Genomic DNA, 21,281 nt, shown 5'->3' on the forward strand with positions numbered 1-21,281 from the left:
GCTGGACTCCGCTTCGTCCACGGTGAAAGCCGATCCGGCGATCCACAGCGCAAAGTCGTAGTATTTCTTCAGCAACCAGCACGGATCAGCTCCAGGCATGACTAAGCAGATATCGTCCTCTTTTGGAAGGCCATAATAGTTTCACTTTCACAACGAATGACACAGCACATTCACAACATGGCGGCGGCGACAACAACAATACTACAGCGAGAATAAAAGTTACGCCTTCTTTCTTTGCGTGAACATTTGGGCGGCGTTATGCAAATCTTCCCACATAGTGATGTAGATATGTGGGGGCGTGTTAGAACGAGCTGTTTTAGGTAGGTGTGGCTGACGCTTAACTTTTATAAAGAATATCTCTTTGGATTTGAGACTTTAGTCTTTGCAACTTTACAGATCTTCTTTATGCACCAAGAGCTTGTAACACTCCAAAGAGAAAGGAAAAATTTAAATCGCATCATATGACCCCTTTAAAAACGACAACCAAACAGTGTGTACACCGTATACGGTAGTGCATGTTTTCATATCATTACTAATTATTTAATTTGTTGACTAGACGATGCATTAGTGGAGAAAAAACATCAGTATGTTTGCTATCAAGACTGAGAGGACTCAAACATTAGCAGCACCTCAAGCGGTTCAAACAAAGTGACCAAAACGCATGCAAGTCTGACGACCGAAATGTTTAATGTCATGATTGTTAACATCTCTTTGCATTAGTTTATATCCAGCTGGTCACATTAATGCATTTGTTAGTCAGTGAAGTTGCAGATTTAAAGCTGTGACGTGAGAAAGCACATTGATATGTTCATGCAGCCGACAGAAATCCTGCTACGCCACAGAGCACCATTCAGTTTTCTATTAAATTACAATATATTTGTCCTGGATCATTGTTAATGTACATAATGATTTCACCCAAGGCTGGAAGATTGTGTATTGTGCATTTTTCAGTGAAACGTTTGTCTTTCTGTGGCTCTAATAAAGTCTGTATGCTTCATATAGTGAGCTATAATGTAGATCACGCTTTTTCTTTCCGTTTTGCTCCTGTTTTTTTAAACACCAAACTTGATCACTTGACCTGATACCAGAGAGTTCTCCTAGATGAGGGGCAACACTTTTTGTGCTACTGCCATATTTTGTTATTTTGAAAAGATAATCATCAAGTGTTCTAGAATAGTAGCAATTAAAGTGTGAGAGTATACATACAATATCCATATGTATGTAATTTAAATGCTATAGCCTTTGTGTAGATATTTAAAGAAGGCCATCTATTTAGAGTGTACTAATTTCAACATCTACTAATTCTTAAATTTTGAAGTTGCTTCTGTTCACATTAATGAACTATGAATTAATTTTAATGATCAATATATAATTTAATTTATATTTAATATTAATATTTGTATTAATTTACAAATAATGCTTCAGTACTGTTTTTTATTTTATTTTATTTTAGTTAGTTCATATAGTATCCATTTTAAAAACTATCGGTTGATTAATCTGTATTGGGCAGTGTGGTCCAACCTAACTATCGGTACCTGTAAAATCCACTATCGGTCGACCTCTACTTTATATAAGCATTATGCATTGAACACCGTTGCCTAGATATATCTTGTCTCTTTTTGTTGATTTGGTAGACTGTAGAGCCACTCTCCTATCAGTAGTGATTTATTTTTCAAGATGTTTGTGTGAGAACAATGTTCCATTTTCTACTTATGTTCCCTAGGGTCAATTGATGGCAGGCACAGCAGTTTTAAAGTGGATGGACTCTTTTTCTCTCCATGTGTCAGCCATGCTTAAGGACCTCTTGTAAAATTATTCCTCTTATCGCACTCATTCAGAACTGTGGCACTAAATTTCATGCAAAGAGACAATCCATGGCCAACAAAGATAAATTGCATATACCAGACATCTAAACATTCTTTATGATAATAAATCTTGAACCCAATATATCAAAGCATCATTCACTGTTTCAGCAGCCATATCAAGATGAATGAGGTGTGTCATAACAATCACATTAAATCAGCATTAGACTGCCTGTGCCAATCAACATATGTCTTGCAGTCCTAATTATACCCATTATTCAATCTGTAAAAAAATTACTGCACATATTCAGAGAGAAATGAAAGATAAATATAAAAACAGAGAAGATCTGGAGTCTGCATTTGCACTTTAATTTGTTTGTTTAGTTACAGTCCATTGATCTACTTGATGGATTCATTAACACTGATGCATGCTGGGATTTTATTAATGGGCTAATAGTTAAACTTCTATCGAAGTTGAGTGACTCTTAAGTGATTTTGAGCCTAAGATGAGGTTCAGCAATTTGGTTTTAATAGTCAGTACTTTATTGCTCACGACAACATCATTTGTTCTGCTATTGCTTTATGCTTCCACTTGCATCGAAAACGTGTTGAGTGATTTAAAAATTAAATAAGTAGGGGTGCAATAGTTCACAAATCTCACGGTTCAGATTGTATTTTTGGTTTCCAGTCACAGATCAGAATATTTTTGGTGTGCAAAATTATTATTGTTTAATTATTATTTAAATAGCACTTTAAGTTCTTCGATACCACAGCAAAAACTAGTAGCATGACTAAAAAAGGTCAAACATTATTAAAGACAAGTAAACTGTCAGTATTAAAATAAGAACAAATAAATTACAAGCATAGATAAAATATGACAAAGCTACAAATAAAGTAAAGTCTTAACACTTTTCAGGCACAAAAATGTAATTAAGTGTAAAATAACACTGTTTAGTGTTTACTGTATAAATTAAATATAGATTAATCTTTGTTAAAGTTGTGTTTTGTTGTTTGATTAACATTAATGACAGACAGCAGCAGGTATTTATTGGCTGCTGTCCCTTTAAGACCTGATGCACGGACCCAATATAATGATACACATTTTCTTCTGTTTACATTCACTTCACTTAAGACATAACCAACTCTTTAAGAGAATCTTTGCCGAGATGGGTATTTTGAGATAATTTTGTGTGTATGTGTCCATTCAAGCGCAAGAAGATGTAAAAGTGGAATAAATTCTGCATTGCGCGCTTGTATGAAACGTGGGTCTCTGTGTGCGCGCTTTGAGTGCATGCGCGCAAATAACAGCGCTTTAATGGTTTAAAACGCTTGAATGTTTAAATTGGCAAGACTTAGAAACACATGCAAATGGTCAGTTACTATCCATTTAACCTCTACAAGCGAGTGAACAACGTGAATTAAGCAAGGGATTTTGTTTCACTATTCAAGATAGCCCGTTGGGCAGGGTGGTGAAACATTTTGGCAGCCCGACTGGAAAACACAATAGACAAGGGACATTTGGCTAGCGATTTTGTGAGCCCTTTTATTAACTCTATTAATAAATAGTATTAACTTACTGACCCCAAACTTTTAAACTGTAGTGTATATTGTATTGTTATATAACATTATGTTTTATTATATTACATTTAGGGCTGGGTGATAAAACGATAATTATAATTATCGAGAAATAATTTTCCTCAAAACGATAACAAGAGTTTGATAAATGTTCGATATAATGTTTATTCACCAAATGCAGAACAAAACAGTGCGACTCTTTTGAACCGCACCACACAGACCATTTATCCGCTCGGTTCAAAGTTCAAATGGCAGTGCAGCGCGAGCTCACTAGAGCAGATGCGTTTACTCACTGATGATCTCGGTCATGCCACCACTTTCTTGTGCTGAAGGTACTCGTCATCAAAGTCAGGCAACACAAATCTGTTTCATGGTTTGAAACAATATCACTCATTAGAACATGCTGAAACTAAGAAATTGTAAAAAAAAAGTGTAAAGAATTCAAAAACATGAAGTGTTTGTCATGTTCTGACCATAAAGAGTAGTTTAAAACCACAAGTAATGGTCTGGTTTTTACAATTTTCACTTAGGAGCAAAATTCTGCCTTTAAACTTGAAAGAAATAAAGATTTGAAATTTATTGTGATAATTATCGATATCGACTGATATGAAAAAATGTTATCGTGATAATTTGCATTGCCCTAATTACATTATATCAGATTATGTTAGATTAATTTAGTGCAAAACTACATATTTTCACAATCCCATATGTCATTGACTAGGCAACTAATCAGCATCTAAGGAGACAGACTAATCAGTTGTCTAATGTATTTATTGCCATAACCTAGTTGTTCGGAATTTTACTTGGTGAGCTAATCAACAATGATAACATACTGTACATTTGCGAACACACATAGTGTACATTATAATCATATGTGTCCTATCAATTACAGGGAGTGAAGTGCAGATGCATGAATACCAGAGGAATTAAGAGCATGAACAATCCTACAATAATTTCAGTTCATAAAATGTGTAGACTTAGTTTTAATTGCTCTAAGGTGTCTGCCTGAAGGTAGAGTCGTGAAGAGGTGTCTGGCTGGATGGATTGTTAGACCATTTTTCTGAAAACATGAGACATAAATCTCATCAATTGTGAGAAGATTACAACCAATAATTTTCGAGGCAGCCTGTGTTATATTACTTATCTGTAATAAAACTCAACCAGATGAGTTTTGGTCACTGAGCTCTACCAATAGGGTTGAGGTACGCTACAAACGTAACGCCAGGTTCACGCACACTGTCTGTGGTGCGTATTTTTCCGCACACATGTTAACGGATCAGAGCGTTCACACTGCACACGATTGTGGTCCGGCAGTGCACTCTAGGAGCGGTGCGTCTGCAGCAGTCATGCTGCGATCGTTTCTGCAGGGAATCTATTTCTGCTGTGCTGCACGTGCTGAATTAAAGTGACAGCACATTATTCGCTGTAAAAATTAACATGGATTGACACAGAAATTTAGTTATTACACCATAAATGCATATAATTAAAGTCTACTGTTTCACAGTCAACACATGGCTTTTTGGCTAGATTTAAAACAAGGAAAAGTGCATTTTTAGATAAACAAGGCAATAATAGATGGCACTCGTGGTGGTAGTTAGACATATTCACGTTTAAACTCGATAAATATAACTTTATGAAAGATTGTATTTCTGTACTGTGATGAAAGAGAATCACAATGCTGAAAAAGCATTTTCAGAAGCAACGTTTGGATTTGAAATCAAAATAATGGATAAATGTTCTGTTTGTGGTAAATAGCCGCGGATCAGGAGTGGACTGCAAACGCGTCCTGTGCGAAAGCAAAATGAGTCCGTGCTGCTTCCGCACCGCATACACATACTGTATACGCACTGCAGACGGAGTACGTGTAAACTTGGCACAACAAATCTAGTTCAACATCTGAGGCAACGCCACAAAGAGCTCTATGACCAATACATGGCAAAAAAAATAAATCCCTGGACACGGGATTTTCTTTTTTTTCTGCCATATGTTTATTCTAGAGACATTTTGTTACACCTTTACTTAGTAATTATTTTGCCTTATGTCTGTTCTAGATACATGTTACAGCTTTTTGATAAAGCTCTAATTGGTTTTCTTTTGGAAATATGTTCCAAATTCACACTGAATGCATTAATGACTGTAAAGCATGTTTGTGTGTGTCAAAATCGTGATTAACATTGAAATCGCAAAATTTATCAAATAAATCGCGATAGTTTTTTTTTTTGTCCATATCGCACAGCTCTACCTGATGCCCTCACTTTTTTAAAGGAGACACTCATGTAGATATATTCAAATTATCTCCCCCATAACCCATAGCGACTGCACAGAGAGAATATAATAAAAAAGACTTAAAGCCAGACCAGCTAACAAGATTTTGTTTCGTAACTGTGGAGAGAGTTAAGCAGTTGGATGGATTATTGATACAAACTTTGTTGTGACATGGTGAAGAGACAGATGAAGTTCATTTGAGCAAATTCCTGACAGCTCTTCAATGGAGCTTCACAGACTTGAGTGAAGCTCAGGCAGACGCCTCTCTGTTCTCTTTGCGTTTTGATGTTTTGGGGGTATGTTTGACAGGTTCATTTATACCGAGGTCTTCATTTTGTTTTTAATGTTATAATGAACTAATGATTTATTTTATCTTTTTCTTTTTGAGTTATGTAACAGGAAACGAGTTCTTCAAATGTGTACATATAATTTGTGCCTACTAAGAGTGAGTATTATACTGTTGCTCATACTTTGATTTTGAATAAACCAGAAGTATTAAGCTTTCGAGGAGAGCTTTGCTATTACTTTTCTAAGCAGTTTGCCTTTTTTGCCTGGAAAATTAAAACGGACAATTAAAAAAGAGACCAGAATATATATAGGGATGTAACGGTATGAAAATTTCTTATCACGATTATAGTGACCAAAATGATCACGGTTATCAGTATTATCACGGTAATGTTAAAATGTGCTGGAGATGTTCAAAAAGTACTGACACACAAATCATTTCACCAAGTTTTACATTTAAAATCAACAAACAACAAATAAAATGAGTTTTTGTTTGCATAACTAAAACAATAACATTGCCAATGATGTCCGGATTTTAAATGACAACATGACCGACAACAGTTTATCTAATAGTATGTTCAAATATCTAATGTAAATGTTCAAATAAAGCTTTGAAAAAGTTTCATAAATGGTAAACCTCACATTTCAGCTTTTAAATAAAGAAAAGGGTCAAGTCAAAATGATAATTGATTGATAAATGATTAGATGTATTTATCTGCTCCATAAATAATACTAGATTACCTTATTGTTTAAATGTGTAGAATCCACATAAGCTTGTTTTTCATCAACTGGTCAAAATTTACAGCAGGGCATGCTAATTCAGTCAATTTTTTTTGATCTACACACCTTTCATTTTTAAAACTAAAACAAAAGATGGCTTCATTTTTATTCTTAATTAAAAAGCATAACAACAATAAAACAGTAAGATACAATGACAAACTAGCTTATAAAACTTTTATTTAAAAAAACGAATAAGACGAGGCATGGCATACACCACATGCTGTATTATATACCGACTAATAAATTACAGAACGTTTAGCAAACACTGAAGAATCAAATAAATAAATAAAAGAGAACTAAGAGAGATAGTATACACCAGGCTCTACACTTGAAGAGGAGCTGCGCAGCTCAAACGAGTCGCGCGGTTTCGTTTGCCTTTTGATGTTTCTCACATGCAACAGAAATGCAGCGCTTATGAGTTAAACAATGCGGTGGTTGCGCCAGTGCGACCGCACACAAAATTTAGTCGCACTGGCAGAAAAAATTATCACAAAATGCGCCCATTTGGTCGCACACTGGAGCCCTATGCAATACAGTATTTATTTATCCTCAGTTGTTCAAATCGCGGTAATCGAATACGGTTATAGTGATAATTAAAATATGAAACAGTAATACTAACCGTGGGGTGTTTTATCGCGATTTATCGTCAAACCGGTAATCGTTACATCCCTAATCACACACTTGGCCTCATTTGACTTGGTCCAGTATGAAACCACCTAGCAACCACAGAGAACACCCTGACAACCATACAAAGCACCTTTATGGTGGTGTGTTTTGCATGGGCATTTTTTATTGTCTTTGTCTTCTTTGTCCTTTAAACCTCATAAATAATTGCTCTAGCAATGATTTAATAAAACACTGTCTGGCTGTCTGTTTGAATTTTCCAAATGTGTAATTTCCAGCTAAGCAATATCATACAAATGTATGGACAAAGTAATTTAACTCATCAAGCAGGGAGTGATTGATTTAAACCGCAATGATTATGCTGTTATATAATCAGTCTAGCTAACTGTGCTTGGTTTACCCTCCTGCCACTTTGTCTTAACTCAGATTCAATTGAGGAATCTTATTGAATCTCATTGTATCAGGTTTCCGGGCATCAGGTTATGACATAAGTCAGGACAGAGGTTGCTGACAAATCATTTCATTAGACCCCTAAGAAAACTGAAAACAGTTTTTTTTAACACCTTCCCTGACTCATAATCAAGTGTTTTTCATCAGAAAGAGGCTTGAAGACTCCTACATTTCTTTGATACACCTACATCTGTGATTTATAATTACTTTATCCAAGGTTATTAGCATCTCTGTTCGCTTTCCTGTGGTACCACATCCATCTGTTGTCCTTCTTGATGAGAGGCATTTGTGCTACTGGAGAATCAATCCTGAGGTGATGTTCAGTCCACAAGTCTCATATTTCAGTGTATTAACATATTTGTACTGTATTGCCTGTAGACAGAGGGTTAGAGAGAAAGAGAGAGAGAGAGGAATGTAGGGCTGGTTTAAAACCTTGAGGTAGAATAGAGTGCGACTGCATATTTAAAGTTGAATCCTTTTTGTTGTTCACACTGCTCTGAGAAAGGCTTTAGGTGAAAGCGTACGAGTTTGATGAGTCTAATCTATCTATCTATCTAACTTGGGGCTGGGCGACATAGCTAAAAAAATTATCAGCGATATAATGTTTCATATCGTTCGGTATCGATAATTATTGACATTTTTTTTATAACCTTTTTTAAAACAAAGAGCAATATAATTTTTTTTTTTAATTTAACTGTATTTTTAAATTAACCCAATTTATTGAGACAAACAACAAATATTTTTTTGTTTTAACAGTCAAACACACAATAAAAATTAAACGAATATCTAATTTCTAATGGATGAGTCTAATCTATCTATCTATCTAACTTGGGGCTGGGCGACATAGCTAAAAAAATTATCAGCGATATAATGTTTCATATCGTTCGGTATCGATAATTATTGACATTTTTTTTATAACCTTTTTTAAAACAAAGAGCAATATAATTTTTTTTTTTAATTTAACTGTATTTTTAAATTAACCCAATTTATTGAGACAAACAACAAATATTTTTTTGTTTTAACAGTCAAACACACAATAAAAATTAAACGAATATCTAATTTCTAATGTTTTATATGCAGATTAAATAGGTTTTAAGGAAACTTTTGTCTTGACTCCCGAGGCCACAGGAGGACGCAATGAGCAAAATAATTTTTTCACTTTGCATGGCTACATCTCTTCTGTGAGGCGCGAGTGCAGCAGTCATATTTGTCCGTCTAAAAAAATGCGCTGAATATGCGTTCTGTGTGAATGGCTTGGTTTCGGTTTTAACCTAATCAAGATCTTCTCCGCATTGAGCTTCTATATTTCTCTAATATTTTGAATGCATAACACAGCAGCGGCGCATCTCGTGGGCAAGACTAACAAAACATTAAAATGCAACAACGTCACTTACTTCATTATCACCTCATCTTGTGCGCCACTGATGACGCTCCCTGACCCACTGGTAACATTCAAATGCAAATGTTTATTTTATTCGACTAATATTATTATTTTTTATTCACAATTTCCTCATCACAGGCAGGCTTAGCACTCAATTCAGCATGTGTTTGTGTGTGCTGTCTGCGTCACTCATAGCACGTCCCTATATCCTGCACTATATCAAATAATTTTTATATCGTTATCGAAGGTGTACCGTCGATAAATATCGATACCGTTTTATCGCCCAGGCCTAGGGGAACTATGACGTCACTTTGTAGGCGGAACGACTATTAGCATCACACTGGTTCCCTCGACAAAAAGCCAATAGGATTTTTCCATAGGCTTTTGGATTATCGCAAAAAATAAGCTCTGTGTTCAACCATAGCGCATGAAACTTGCACGTTTTGTCCATTGAGATAATCTTCACAAAATAATATAACTTTTATGAATTTTGAAGCCTAAATACAAGCACCAGAACTAAAAAGATAACATTAGGCTATAAACGAACTACAACACACGGCTGTAACGTCACCACCACCACGCTTCCAAAAACGTTTAAACGTATTTTTAGAAACATTTTCCATGATAATTATTTACTCTGTGGATGAATTTGAATCCACATTACATTATATTAAAAAAACAAAAACATGTTTATAAGTGCTGTTTTAGATAGTTTTCCTTTGTGTAATAATTTTTATTTTGCTATACAGTTGTTATGGATGTTTTAAAATACATGTTTTATGATTGTGCCTTCAGATTATTATCATAATGCATATTTGAATGATTGTATGGCGCGCATGCATACCCCTGCTTAGCACGCTTACCTTCTCTGAACCGTAAACTTCTTTGAAACCTAGCTATAGCTCTGTCAATTTCCAGCCTCATGTTCTGTTCTTCAGATGATAAAAAGAGCATAGAGAGGGGTGAGAATCATTATAAGTCTAGGCATGTAGAGCATTGCAGCCTACATGCTGGTCTACTTAGCGGAGTTGTCAGGGCTAGCATGCATTTTCATTTCTTCTCCAATTCAGTCCAACCGTGTTGTGTAGTGTCCACATATTGAGTCAAGAATTGTTGAACAGTGGCCTTTTATCACCAAGGAAGCCTTTTTTCTTTTTAGCCTTACTTGAGAGGAAAATAAATGCCTTAGGTGTCTTGAGATTACAGGATCTGAGGAGGGCTTTGGGAATTGAATGTGGGGAACTCAGAAGAAACACAGCAAGGAACGAGACCCAATCAGAGTAATACCTTAACACTCACTCCAAATATATCTGCTGGCAGTTCACAACTGTCAAACATTGTTTGGCTTTACATTGGAGAGTCAGGAATGACTGCTCACAGCCATGACACGCTAACTGTTGTTCAAAACATTGAACAAAGATAAATTGTAGTTAAACTTACAAGTGTGTGTGGTGCTTGTCTGTGGAAAACTTATTGCAGTGCCAAGGGGAGCTGTAGTGTTCTGAATTGGCCCAAGTCAAAAAAGCTAATTCCTTTAGTGTATTTCTATGAGATGAGCCTGTTTCGTCATCAGCCAGGTGAAAATCACAAGTCTGATCACTTTAGAGAAACAACTGAAAGAGTTATCTGTGTAAGAGATAGACTGCTTGACAGACAGTATCTGTCTGATGTGACTAGCAATAGCCTCCACTTTGGTTGCAGGGGAGAACGAGCTTATAAATGTTACATTAGCATGTGAACATTTGCCAGTGCCTGTGAAGAGTAAATCAGACGTTGTCCAGCTCAACTGAGCTTCAGTTTTCTCTCTTTCTGATGGCTGTCCAGATGAGGAGCTTGCTGGCTCCCTAGAGACTTGGGACAGGCCAAGTTAGAGGGGCCAATTAAACAGCCATGCTTGGATTTATTTTTCAGCTAAATTTATGCCATCGCTGGCTTTCAGTATTTTTCCCCTCTCTGTATCATTGTCTTGTTTCCTCCCTCCATCCTGTTTTCTTTCTGCATGCACCCATGGCAGTAATTTGGATTAACTCCACAACCAGACACACATGAGTAATAGAATGTTACTTTTGTACTGTAATGATAGCATTGAATTAGGCTTTGAGAGAGGGACGTTTTGGACTTGATGTGATGCAGTCTATATACAGACACTGCCTCCTATGAGAAATAAATCCTTAAAATAACTGAAAAAGAATGCTGGCAGCTCATTATTATACATTAATTATATATATATATATATACATATACATGGACAACGTATATATATATATACGGTATATTATACATAAATTTTACGAACATTTCTATAACTCTTAAACATAACTAATAAACATTGAACATTTCTTCAAATTAATACAGTACATTGTGCCCTGCCCATTGTGATCGGTCTCTTTTCCAGACTCAGAAGGAATTTTGCAGAATATTTTTTTCTGCACTGATTTTGGGGAAAATTGGTGAAATATGAGATAGACACTGTGAAGAGATAAACACTGTGAAATATGTTCAAAAGAGTTGAGAAATTAGCCAAAAAGATTTAATTTAAAAACATGCAAGGGGCAATGGAACTTTGTATGTCAAGATTCTAGTTAAGAGAGCATTGATAATTATTAATAATTACTATTAAAATAATAGTGACATTTCCATCCATGGGACTGTACATTTTACTGTGTAAGACATGAAGATTTGCTCATATCATGGTTATGTAGAAATATGAAATGATAGTTATTGGAAGTATTATAAGGTAAAGGAATATTAGGAATTAGGGGTGGGCGATATGAGCTAAAATTCATATCACGATATTTTACACTGTCCAGGCGATATCGATATTATATTGCTATATGAGAAAAAAATTACAGGCAAAATATTTTAACCTTTATATAACTAGAAAAAGTGAGGGATTGGACATAGACCTGAAAAGTCTTTTATTGTGCCATTGTTTTTCTCAAAAAGTGCAAACATGCAACATGAGGTATAAGTCTGTATGAATTAAATGAAATTAAATATTGTGTGTAGGGTTGGGTACCGAAACCCGGTGCCAATGTAACCGGCATGTACTAGAACCGAATCAGAATGCAGATTTCGGTGCCTCATTTTGGGAGATGGTCCTCACTGCAGAACACAAGATCCAACTCCTCCAACCTTACATATACCTAAACCTACCCGTCTCCACCCCCTGATCCCTAAACCCACCCATCTCCACCCCTAAACCTACCATCTCCACCCCTTAGATGTGGATCCAACCCCGCCCCCTGGATCTTTGTTCTGCAGTGAGGGGCTACTGCATTTCGGTGCCACTTAAATGCCTGTCTACCCAATGAAACATGTCTTCTATTGTGCCTGCCATAGTGTTAGTAAGGGGGCATTTTGAGTAAAAATCATGTTCTATATTTGCAGGTCACTCATTCAAGAGAAACAGACTATCTGAACAGTCTTTTTTCTCTGAAAGTGGTGAATGAGGTGTGTTTACAGTGAAAGCTAGGTGGGCAGACCTAGAGTGCTGAAGGGGTAATTACTTTAGGCAGCAGTTTGCGAACATTGGCTGGTGGTTGGTGATAGGTCTTGTGTAGCTGTTCAGCGTCATTACGGCACAACATGCTGACACTGCATGCCCACATCAACACCACCAGCAGCAAACCACAATGGAAAACTCTCAGTGATGCATTTTCACTGGAGCTTACAGCTGATACAGAGAACACTGAGCAAGCATGTTGACGAAAGTAGAATGGGGATAGAGGGATTACACTGAAGAGAGTTGGATTATCTGATGGTGCTTCTGTTGTCTGTGTTTTCACTCTGGGGTTGTTGAGATGAGGGGAAATAATTGAGTTGCAGCTGTTCTTTTATTGTTGTTTTTCCAAAGGACAGTTTTCTCAGAGTAGCTCTGCAAAAGTAGCTAGGATCTCTGTGCAGTAGTAGCCTAGATCTTTTAAAGGGATAAAGCCATAAAGGAATCCACAGTGGGCCTATTTACTCTTGGCCACTTGATGCGTTTTCTTTCAGTAGCTATCCAATTGCAAGACTGGTCTAAATTTTACTCCTCCCAAAACAGCAAAAAATAAAGTGGGAAAGTGTTATAGTGGTCGATGATATATCACCAAGGCCGATATTTTGGCTGATATTTGGCGTTTTTCAAATATCTGCATTTGCCGATATGTTTTTCTGTTTGGCCAATGTGTTCGAAGTGGGACATTTATTTTGACGGCACTGAACGGCAGTGCCTAGATGCACAGCGTTCAAATTCTCCCTCTTTATTGCTTGCGGTCGTTCATTTAACAGTTCTGTTTAATATGTATAGAAGTATGTCTAATAATAAGATAGAACTGTCAAACAAGGGAATTAAAAGGTACACAAAAATTATTATAATGATTGAATTTATATTATGAGTATTAGAAAGGCAAACATTATACTACTTTCTCATCAGCATTCAGCAAATACACATTTATATCATTTAAACAAATCTTTGAATGTCTAAAATACATTTAATTTCACAAACCTTGCAGACTTAGTCGAATCCAGCTTTCCAGATCTTGTGAAGTGTACATTTGTATCCTGCATGATCGCGTGTACTCTGCGTGATGGGCGGTCAGTGTGAATGCGGACAGAAGGAGAGTTTAGCTTCACTGGAGATGTGCAGTCGACAAACTTTAAACTCATGATTTCAAACTATGCTGCGCTTTATCCGTTTGCCCACTGTCATATTCATGTCATTTTCACTGTATATATAATACCAGCTTTATATTGGCCAATGGCCACCCTGCTCTCTAAGATATCGACAAGATAAAAACAATATTGGTCGACCACTACACTCTTAAAAATAAAGGTGCTTCAAAAGGTTCTTCAAGCGATGCCATAGAAGAACCATTTTTGGTTCCACAAATAACCATTCAGTCAAAGGTTCTTTAAAGAACCATCTCTTTCTTACCTTTTTGTAATCCGAAGAACGTCTAGGTTACTTGTGTAACCCTCGTTCCCTGAAGGAGGGAACGGAGACGTTACGTTCCATCGCCACAGTTGCTGTACCACCGCTGTACGGCCGGGGCACGTAGTCTCGGCTCCTCAGCGAAAAACTGATGTGCGTTTGCACGCGCTCTCCTTTTATACCCGCGCTGCGGGGTGGGGTGCGCGTGGCGAAAAACTTACGCCAACTGTCATTGGCTTGTTTAGTTTACACTCGAAGGGGATTGGGCTCTCGGGCGAGATCCCAATTCGTCAGTCACTGACGTAACGTAGAACGTGACTGACTGAATGGGAACGTCTAGGTTACTTGTGTAACCCTCGTTCCCTGAAGGAGGGAACGGAGACGTTACGTTCCATCGCCACAGTTGCTGTACCACCGCTGTACGGCCGGGGCACGTAGTCTCGGCTCCTCAGCGAAAAACTGATGTGCGTTTGCACGCGCTCTCCTTTTATACCCGCGCTGCGGGGTGGGGTGCGCGTGGCGAAAAACTTACGCCAACTGTCATTGGCTTGTTTAGTTTACACTCGAAGGGGATTGGGCTCTCGGGCGAGATCCCAATTCGTCAGTCACTGACGTAACGTAGAACGTGACTGACTGAATGGGAACGTCTAGGTTACTTGTGTAACCCTCGTTCCCTGAAGGAGGGAACGGAGACGTTACGTTCCATCGCCACAGTTGCTGTACCACCGCTGTACGGCCGGGGCACGTAGTCTCGGCTCCTCAGCGAAAAACTGATGTGCGTTTGCACGCGCTCTCCTTTTATACCCGCGCTGCGGGGTGGGGTGCGCGTGGCGAAAAACTTACGCCAACTGTCATTGGCTTGTTTAGTTTACACTCGAAGGGGATTGGGCTCTCGGGCGAGATCCCAATTCGTCAGTCACTGACGTAACGTAGAACGTGACTGACTGAATGGGAACGTCTAGGTTACTTGTGTAACCCTCGTTCCCTGAAGGAGGGAACGGAGACGTTACGTTCCATCGCCACAGTTGCTGTACCACCGCTGTACGGCCGGGGCACGTAGTCTCGGCTCCTCAGCGAAAAACTGATGTGCGTTTGCACGCGCTCTCCTTTTATACCCGCGCTGCGGGGTGGGGTGCGCGTGGCGAAAAACTTACGCCAACTGTCATTGGCTTGTTTAGTTTACACTCGAAGGGGATTGGGCTCTCGGGCGAGATCCCAATTCGTCAGTCACTGACGTAACGTAGAACGTGACTGACTGAATGGGAACGTCTAGGTTACTTGTGTAACCCTCGTTCCCTGAAGGAGGGAACGGAGACGTTACGTTCCATCGCCACAGTTGCTGTACCACCGCTGTACGGCCGGGGCACGTAGTCTCGGCTCCTCAGCGAAAAACTGATGTGCGTTTGCACGCGCTCTCCTTTTATACCCGCGCTGCGGGGTGGGGTGCGCGTGGCGAAAAACTTACGCCAACTGTCATTGGCTTGTTTAGTTTACACTCGAAGGGGATTGGGCTCTCGGGCGAGATCCCAATTCGTCAGTCACTGACGTAACGTCTCCGTTCCCTCCTTCAGGGAACAAGGGTTACACAAGTAAACTAGAAGTTCTTCAGATTACAAAAAGGTAAGAAAGAGATGGTTCTTTAAAGAACCTTTGACTGAATGGTTATTTGTGGAACCAAAAATGGTTCTTCTATGGCATCGCTTGAAGAACCTTTTGAAGCACCTTTATTTTTAAGAGTGTAGTTATAGGTATCGGCTCCCAGAAACCACAGCGCTACTGCAGTACTCACCTCCATAGATACGGACTGTCAGAGATGAGCGTGTCTCATCAGCAACCACTCCCAAATGTCGAAAATGGAACTCGCCATTCAGCATAGCATCTTCAGTCTGTAGGACCTTTGCGTGTTCATCACATAATCATTCTTCTTTAAAAGTGGTGAACGTTAAATTCTCTCACCAGTGCTGATGACACTCTCTCAACTGTTGGGGCCTTTGATCTTGAAATCAGCTGATGATAAATAAAATGCAGCACATAGGCCTATCTGTTGTTTTCAGTGACATGAACTTTGAATTTGCATATAGCGCGGGAACTAAAGATAGGCTAAGTGTTTTAACATCAGATAGCTATCTGATCTGAGAAAATGCATGATGTGACAAATTTAAATGGGCTCACTATCACATTGTTTGAAATTAATGGGTTGGTTTTTTGCAACATAAACAGTTATCTTAACTTTTCCACACGGGAAGTGGATGGTGACTCAGTGCTTTAAAAAAGGACAAAAAAAAGTAACATTCAGTAATTCCAATTGTGGATAGGCCTGTCGCGATAATTAAAGGGGTCCTATTATACTCTTTTACAAGGTCTTGATTTTGTTTCGGAGGTGTACTAGAACATGCTCTCATGCTTGGTGGTTCGAAAAACGCATTATTTTTCACATAATTTACATTATTATTGTACCTTTCTCCCCAGGCTGACACAAACGGCTCGATTAGTTCCGGGTTTGATGAAGGCCTGCCTTCCGAAAAAAAAATGTGTTGTTATTGGTTAGCTGTCTCAGTGCGTTGTAATTGGCGAACAGCTTAGACGGTGTTTCAGTACTGCCACGCCCCCTTGCTCCGTCTTTCAACAAAAGCTTTTTGGCGAAACCGGCACTGTACTCCCTCATGTTGTGGAAGCTGTCTTCAGTAAAATGCGCAGCACACAATAGCAAATTGGGGTTATAATACTCAGGAACAGAGTTAAAAAATAAATTGCAACCACTGTTTCCTGACATCATCCGCTTTCGGAAGCCCAAACAAAGATGAAAAAAAGAGCGTTTCTTAAGGTGGTCGCACACTGGATTTAGAAGCCACGTCTTAAAAAATTCGAACACATTTTTTTTTTATGAGTGTACTCACACCAGCGGCGCCGTTCGGCATCTGTCCGCAGCGCCCAGCTCCGTCATGTTGTACTTGTTGTAAGAATTGTTCTAGACACTGCGCTGAGCTTCTCTCCGTCTCCGGTGTGCTACCGCCTTTAGACATGCCGAAAACTTGACGCTACAGCAGCTCTTCTTCTTTTTCGTTATGCACTAACTCTGCAGCAGCCCTTCTTCTTCTTCGTCATCTCGTCTGATGCACTCAACCAAGCTCTCTAACCACGACCTTGTCCCTCCCCACCCCCCAACCATTCGAATTTCCGTAGGCGGGAATTATTTTAATGATATTCTAATGGGCCTCTTTGTGCTCTCACAAAACCCGGAAAACAAACGCTGTAGTCCAAACGAGCTGTTCATTGTAGTTCTGTAGTTAAAAAACGAAATATCTCCCTTTGGAGTGGACTTTGAGATTTGTAACTTTGTAGATCTTTTTTATGCCCAAACAGACACACTGGCTAAAATTAAAAAAGTGAAAAAGCATAATAGGACCCCTTTAAATAACCGTCTAATCGCGATTGTTTCAGACAACTGCGATTATTGTGCTTTTTATACGACACAAGGGGGAGTCATACACCAAAAGAAACAGAAGAGCACCAGTTTGCTTTTCATGCACTGTATAGCCTATATCATCTGAAGCCATTCCATATCTTAATGTGAGGGACAGAATCCCATTATTACAGAAAATTCCCATTATAATACTTTAAGTTTAAGGAAGGAAGAAATTATCACAAACAGACAGATTATTAAAGCCTTTCTTTTTCTCATGATTTCTATCTTATATTCATGAATGTATTTTGTAAGAATACACATAGTTAACAAAATAAACATGTTTAAATTGTATAATGTGCACCAAATATTTTTTAAGATATAGTTTTTGCTGCTAAATTATACAGTCAGCTAGTTTAATTTCATAGCTTATATATCTTTATTCAAATGTAGTTTTTCTCTCTAATGAGGAAGTGAGTATTTAGTGGATTGCATTTAACAAAGGGTTTAAAAAAAGAGTGACCATTAGTTCCACAAACACAGTATTGATATTCTGTAGTGGTGTAGAAAAAAAAATAGCGCTTTGGATCAGTATCGGTCGATTCTTAGAATTTGGAGTACTCTATGTAATCTTACACAGCAAAATAATTACTCAAAAAGATTAAAAGATAACATCATAATTATTTACTGAATCCTTAAATTAATCACATTTATATAATGAAAGCCATAAAAACAGACAATTAATTGTGATAATCGTCATAATCGCCAAAGCCCTAAAACAGACAATTAATCGCAATAACCGTGACTATTTTTAGACAATTAACCGTCAGCCAAATTTCGTAATCGTGACAGCCCTAATTGCACTCTAAAAACTGCTGGGTTAAAAACAACCCAATTTGGGTTATTTTGGCAACCCAGCGCTGGGTCAAAAAGGGACGAACCCAGCGCTGGGTTGTTTTAACCCAACAAGTTGGGTTATAATGTTTGACCCAGCATGCTGGGTTGCTTTTTTATGGTTTAAAATTACTACACTGCTAGGCTAAAATAAACCCAAATTGAGCTAGCATTAAACCTACAAACCTTGTTCATTTTAAAATCACTTTTGCACACACAGAATGACTATCAAAAGGTAAATATTTATTTAAAACAAGAGAAAACAGTCAAAAGTAACATGCATGCAAGAAGAAATGCAGTAAAGTATGGCATTAACAGCTACAGAGTTTATAAATGAAGCATTGAACATTTGTTGAATATAACTTTTAAGATCAAATATGACTTTTTTGGTAAATTTTTTATATTGTATAAAAATATTATACAAAAACACTATTATATTACACTTACAGTTTGTTTCATAGTCCATGAATACAGATCAGGCATCGCTGACAATTTTCATGATCTCTTTAGGATAATTGATATAGTCTTGAAGAAGCCCCATCAGGACAGCAAAGGCATGTGACATCTTTTACATTATCCAGGGCAGCCTCCTCCTTTAAAACCACTGTTGCATCAGTTTGGGGGAAAGGACATTCTCCTCTTTGACCAGCATTCATCCCAGTCACCACCTGTTCTTCATCAGTGGCCTAAAAAGAGAAAAACATTTGAAAAAAGAAAACATTTAATTAAAATCTATCCATTTTCAGATAGAGGTGCATCCACATCAGTAAGGATAGGTAAATTATATAGTTTTATAATTTCAACCACTTTGTGTGTTTGTTTAATGTCTCTGTCTACCACAGCGCTCTAGAATGCTATAATGGCAGCACTCGTGTGAGGGCATGCAATATTGTTTAAATAAATATATTGCTTTCAGAAAGCTACTTCTTTACTGAAACATTAAAACAGACATGACATTCACATACCTCACAAATTTTCATGGACGTGGAGGGCTGCTCTTTAAAGGGTTAGTTCACCAAAAAATTTAAATGGTCGTCAATTATTCTGCCCCGTGTTGTTCCAAACCCATACAAACTCTGCTAATTTTTGGAACACAAATAAATATATTTAATATTCTCTTAATATTTGTACTCCATTGCAAGTCTGGGAGACCAGTATTTTCTTCTGAACAGACATGTTCGCTATGATATAATTTAAGATTTATTCATATATAAATATTGGCATGGATTACTTCTACAATAACTCTGTATTTTTGAAGCTTGAAAATACTGATTATCTAAACAAAAAGTCAAAAGTCTTATAGGTTTGGAATGACATGAGGGCAAGTAAATGATTTTTTTTGTTTGAACTATTCCTTTAAGAAAGGAAGACCAAGAATGATGACTCTCCAAATCAGACAACTCCAAAGTTGGTTTGAGTTCTGCAATGAAAAGCACAGACATCAATGGTTTACATCAAATATTAACACGTAATCATACTGTTGTTGCATCAAAATGTGACGTAAACAGGCAGGAGACAACAGAAACATTTATTTTCTAAAAATAACTCACACCAATCTCAAAAGAATGATGCTCTCCTATGTCTCTGGCTTTCAACATCTACAAAAACAAACGCTCTTTAACTCTTAGTAAAAAACAAAACAGTAACATGATGGAATTCTGAAGTTTACTTGCCTTAAACTGTCTTTCCCGCTCTTCTGAAGAAGCTGAGAAAATCGCCTCCTCACACAAGCATGGTTCTGTGTGGTTAACTCCCGGTGCGGGCACAATGAAGACACAAAGCTCAACAAGTCTGAAATATTACATGCAAAACATTACTTTTAACAATTATCACTTCATCAGCCTCAAAATAATTAGGCTAGTCTTTATTACATAACTCCGTTTCCTTTAGGAAACTACATTCAATTTAAGTGCGAAAAAGAAGATAACGAATTAACATGTAAATATGTTAATAACTCTCTCTTGAAATATTGTAAAATCTTATGTAAATATGACTGAAGACACTCGCTGACGTTATATTAAAAGCACCTCTTCCGTTCAGTAAAAGAGGCCGTTAAGACTATTTCTGAGGCGAAATCCGCGTCTGCGTATTTTTCAATATAAGCTCTTTTCGGAATATTTCCGCCTTCCATGAAATCTCAAAATACTACCGGACTCAAAAGATGAATGATGACTTTACAATTTTAATCTTTACTTACCGTAAAGCATCTTTCACTAGCACTCGCTTCCATCTGAAGACGCTGAGAAAATGGCGGCTTCTCGCACTGGTGTTGTCCGATGTTAACGTGATGTGCGTGCTCTTTCACGTCCGCGTTCCCAACCCAGCACCGCTGGGTTATAGATCAAGAACAATTTTCAACCCAACATCCTTACCCTTACCCAGCATTTTGTGTGGATGAATTTGATTCTATTAACAGTGAATCAATTCAATTTTTTTTTCAAAATGTATTTATCATAGTTTTCTTTAAATTCTTGTCATGATATAAAAACAACTTTAGAAAATGTAATAAATATGGTTCTAATATAATTTTTATATAAATAATTCTAATATTATTCTAATATATTTTTATATAAATGTTGTAATATAATATTTTTTCACCCATGTAACATTGTATTCTAATGAAGTTTTTTAGACATCAGAAATTTTAGATATTGAAATTTCACAATTCTCTATTTCAATTCTGATACCACAGCAAAAAACTGCTAGCCTAACTAAGGTCCAAACACTATTAAAGGGGTCATATGATGCGATTTCACGTTTTCCTTTCTCTTTGGAGTGTTACAAGCTGATTGTGCATAGATAAGATCCCTGAAGTTGCAAAGACTAAAGACTCAAAACCAAAGAGATATTCTTTATCAAAGTTAAGACTCTGCCACGCCCCCCTAAAACGGCTCGTTCTAACACGCC

At 37.6% G+C, this 21,281-nt stretch overlaps 1 protein-coding gene and 1 long non-coding RNA gene across 2 annotated transcripts in view; both read left to right on the top strand.

The window, feature by feature from the left end:
• Positions 1-1,467, top strand: part of LOC107592347 (uncharacterized) — a 20,437-nt gene extending 18,970 nt beyond the window's left edge. Inside the window, exon 3 of the long non-coding RNA XR_001609969.1 lies at positions 1,458-1,467. This is a non-coding gene — a long non-coding RNA (uncharacterized lncRNA). The remainder of the gene's footprint in view (positions 1-1,457) is intronic.
• The window catches only part of LOC107592383 (netrin receptor UNC5D-like), a 144,931-nt gene that overhangs the window by 43,394 nt on the left and 80,256 nt on the right, over positions 1-21,281 (top strand). The gene's annotated exons all lie outside the window — the stretch shown is intronic.

The sequence above is a fragment of the Sinocyclocheilus grahami genome, unplaced genomic scaffold (assembly GCF_001515645.1).
Source record: "Sinocyclocheilus grahami isolate Dianchi unplaced genomic scaffold, SAMN03320097.WGS_v1.1 scaffold152.1, whole genome shotgun sequence".
Classification (NCBI taxonomy): Eukaryota; Metazoa; Chordata; class Actinopteri; order Cypriniformes; family Cyprinidae; genus Sinocyclocheilus; species Sinocyclocheilus grahami.